Source organism: Empidonax traillii, unplaced genomic scaffold (genome assembly GCF_003031625.1).
Source record: "Empidonax traillii isolate 1590-97213 ecotype Southwest subspecies unplaced genomic scaffold, ASM303162v1 scaffold105:size1093405, whole genome shotgun sequence".
NCBI classification, from domain to species: domain Eukaryota; kingdom Metazoa; phylum Chordata; class Aves; order Passeriformes; family Tyrannidae; genus Empidonax; species Empidonax traillii.
Window position 1 is genome coordinate 356,822 of NW_020955298.1, and position 3,981 is coordinate 360,802.

The 3,981-nt window shown below is 37.3% G+C and overlaps 1 protein-coding gene across 1 annotated transcript in view; it reads left to right on the plus strand.

Annotated features, from left to right (window-relative positions):
• Nucleotides 1-287: 287 nt before the first annotated feature.
• Nucleotides 288-3,981, plus strand: part of ANKFN1 (ankyrin repeat and fibronectin type III domain containing 1) — a 119,351-nt gene continuing 115,657 nt past the window's right edge. Inside the window, exons 1-2 of the mRNA XM_027882423.1 lie at nt 288-348; nt 1,261-1,501. The gene's annotated coding sequence lies outside the window, so the exon portion shown is untranslated. The remainder of the gene's footprint in view (nt 349-1,260; nt 1,502-3,981) is intronic.

Consider the following 3,981-nt stretch of genomic DNA (forward strand, 5'->3'; position numbering starts at 1 on the left):
GGCTGAAGGTCTCAAGAACCTTGTAAACTTCTAAATTAATAATTTCATTCTATCTAACTGTAAAAATATTTATTGAGCGTCCCCCTCATATGATGACATCAGTGTGGCTTGCCCTTGCTTGTGGTAACATCTTGAGGGGCCAAAAGTCAAATTGTTGATTTCAATTCAAAAAGCTAATGCCCTCTTCTAAAAGTTGTGTTATCTCAGATCCCAGTGTGGAAAAATGAATCAAGGCACTTCAGCTTTTCTTCTGCCACTGTGTTTAACATTTCTTTCTTTTCCCTCTAAAGTGTCAGGAAGTGGTGCTGAGTTGGCAGCAGTATACACCATCCCAGAGGAGGCTGTAAAGTAAGTGTTAAAAATATTTAGTCCTGTCTATAAAAATGAGTTTTACTGAACTCCAAAAAAATTAGTAACAGAACTGCCTCTTCCAGCAGTTTTTGTGGTTATTAATAGATGTTAGCAAGTTAATTATTTTCCAATGGATGTATAAACTCTTATCTGAATTCTCTATCCAAATTGAATAGAGATTGATAAAATTGATAAAATTTCTGTTAACTCCTTTAAACAGAATCAAATTTACCACTGTATAAATTAGTAGGCTTGTGGGAATGATTATTAATTCATACAATTGAATCTTGAGAAGTCCTCTCTTTTTGATGGAGAGCTTGCCTTGAAAATTCAAGTTACAATTCACCTCTTCACTTGTTTCACCACAGAAGTCACTGTAATTAAGGTATCTCAAACACCAGAATAAATTTAGGAAGCTGTGTTGGAAAGATAGCCCTTCATCAGAATATTAGAATTATTTCTTGTTACACCTTTTTTATTTAGACAGTTACACTGTTTCTGATCCTCATTGTCAGCACGATAATGCTAACATCAATAGTGTAATTTAATTTATTGAAGGCAATATCATATCTGCCAGGAGTATTTCAGCCTTTGCTGTTCTCCTGGTAAAGAAAAAATGAGATTTTTTTTTCTCCCTCTAATTAAAACAGAATTTCATTTTAAAGGAACATCTATGTTTTGAATACCACGATACTCACGATACTGATTCCAGTGTTGTTATGTCCTCACAGGCTTATTACCAGTATTTTATAGTTTTTCTGGGGGTTCAAAATGCCACTGGAGGACAGATGACACACTGTAGTGTACCCTTACCATCTACAGTGTTACCTTGTGGTCTCAGGTTGCTTTTCCCTGAGCAGTTGGGTACTATCAGTTGTCAACTGCCCATCTATTGTTTCTTCCCTGCAGAAGCTCAGTGAGTGGGAGATGACAGAGCAGCCACACTGCCCATGCTCGGGGAGCAAGAGAGCTCCAGTAGTGACATAAATTATTGGAAGAGTGTTCATCCAGGGAATTGCAGACAGACAAAGCAGCTCTGATGAAATGCATCCCTGTCAAAGGCAGTTTGTTTCAGCTGAGGCTTGAATAAGAGCACAAGTGAAAAACAGAGTAACCTGGTGAGGGGGAGAGCAAAGTGGAGTCACTGTACGTAAGTATTTTCCAATAATTTCTTACATGCTTCACTTATCTGATGAGCAGATTGCTCTCTGTGTGTCTGGACACAATTTTTCATCTTTGAAGAACGAAAATTGCATTTTCTTTACTGTGATGCACAGGCAGATTATTTCTTTGCTGCTCTTTAAATACTTAAAATATTTTATATAAAGAATGGAATTTGAAATATTTGTTGGGGAGAAAACATTTTTGTTTTGCCTTCCAAGTATATGCTGATACTTTACACCAAGTATATACTGATACTGTGATGTGTGGTCAATACCTTTTCATGGGACATGCTTATAAACCAATAATGGTCGTATTTAAGACTCAGTGTTTATAATTTCCATTTATAGAACTGTTTATGTTTCTACTGTTTTCTTCAAAAGTCAGTTTAAGGGAGGGTGTTAATAGCAATAACTTACCTGCATTTACACATGAGCAAACCCAGTACGTAAAAATGAGCCAACTGGAATGAGCGTGCAGAGAATTTTATGACAGTCTGAGATAAACTGTGTTTTTTTAATGAAAAATTCTTCTTTCCTTTGATTCTTCCCAAGAAGGTGTGTGTTTGATTGTGATAACTACAGAATAAGTAAATTTGGGAGTTACCAAAAACTTTAGGGGACTGATTTTGACTGGAACAAATCAGCTCCAGCCAATGGAAGATTAAGGAACCTAATTAAGGTTAGGTAGCATTGTGCTACCAGACTCAGACTGCTATGACACATGGAATAAAAAGGGATCATTTGGATTTTCTGAAACCTGGTTATTAACCTGCAATTATTTCTCAGTATGTTTTCCAAGCCCTACTCATTAGCAACGAATTCAAAGCTCGTGTTCCTGCTATAGCAACAGCCCTTCTGGTTTTTAGAACATTTATGGGGAACTGTGGCACTGCAACAGGCTACATTTTTTCATGTTTCATAAACTGATTATGATGTCTTTTTGAAGTGGAAAACGGGGATATAACTCAGCCTGAGTCTGTCTTCTCTGGAAGAAATTGATTTGGCTGTATCTTGTCAGAGGCTGTAGATAAATAGTGATTCATGTAACTAAATAGCCTCGTGGAGACTGCTCCTTCTGATGGAAGAAACTTGGCCTGCACATGCATGTTACAGTTTAATTGACTGCCTTGGAAGTAGCATGACATTCTTGTCTGTACTCTTTCCACGTACTTCATGAGGTGGTACTGGTTTCTTTATTTTAAAGACAGTTTAATGGTTTTAAGCTCATGATAAAGAAAGTCTCCAAAGAACTTACCTCAAACTTCGTTCTGAGCTCGACACGAGCAGTGACAGAAGGGCAGCCAGTAATTCACTGAGGAGTTAATGCCCATTTCCTTTATTTTCAGTGTGATGGCATGTCTAATTACTCTGAGCCTTTACTGCTAATCTCAACAGGCCCTCTCTTGCACTTCTTGTCTTTATTGTTCCTACAGTTTCCCTGGTGTAAAGTAAGTGGATGATGCTATTAGATGTTATAAATCTTGGTTTTTACAAGTATTTTCTGCATGTATAGAATAAAGTGAGGACTCCTTGTTCAACCAAATTTAATGATGACAGCTAATTCTCCCTGTCATTAGAGCTGACTAGAAATCCTTTCCCCTAAAATCAAATCTGTTTCAGTAAAGTTATTATGAAAACTACAGCTGCTCTTTTTAGGAAGTTTTAGTAGAAACTTGGTCTCCTCCCCCCCAAAAAAGATAGATTTTTGTTCTAAAGAAAACTTATTTCCCCATAGATTTATGACTGAAAAAATCTCCTATATAAAATAATCTTGATATTTATCTGTTAGTTGTATTTATGATATTAAAAAAGCAGAGTGAAAGTCACCAACAAGTCAGATGAAAACATTCTGCAGCCTACAGCAGCTTCTGTGCTCCGTGGCCTTTCAGTTGCCTGAAGAACAATTGGGGAATTGCTTTAGAGAAGTCATAAATTGTTTGGGGATTTACTCAACAGATTCTAATTTTGGATGAAATATGTGATTATGGAAGCACATAATAAGCATTCTCTCCTACACTCACAAAGAGTTTTATTTTCAAATCACTCTGTGCTGCAAATACTCAGATTCTATTGTACTGTACCAGCCCCTTCACATGCTTCAGTCAGGTTCCAAAACAGACTCCTAAGGATGAAGTGATTTATTTTTTTCCTTCTAAACACATAAACAAACAGAATTCCTACTTGTCCTACAAGTACCCCTGTACTGGTGATAGGTGGGATGCCTCCCATTCTCCCTTAGAGCAGAGAAAAAGAGGGAAGGGCACAGTCTTTAGGACTTAGCCACTGTTTCTTGTGTTCTGGAGAGGAATGAGCAGGGAAGGCCTGATGGTAGCAGTAGATGGGGGTATTTGGCCAACCTCCCACCCAAGACAAAACGGGAAGAAATTATATCAAAATAACATGGCAAAGATGAGAACATTCTAAAAATTTCTGAGCCATGCTAAAACCCACGAGGTGCTCTTTTCTT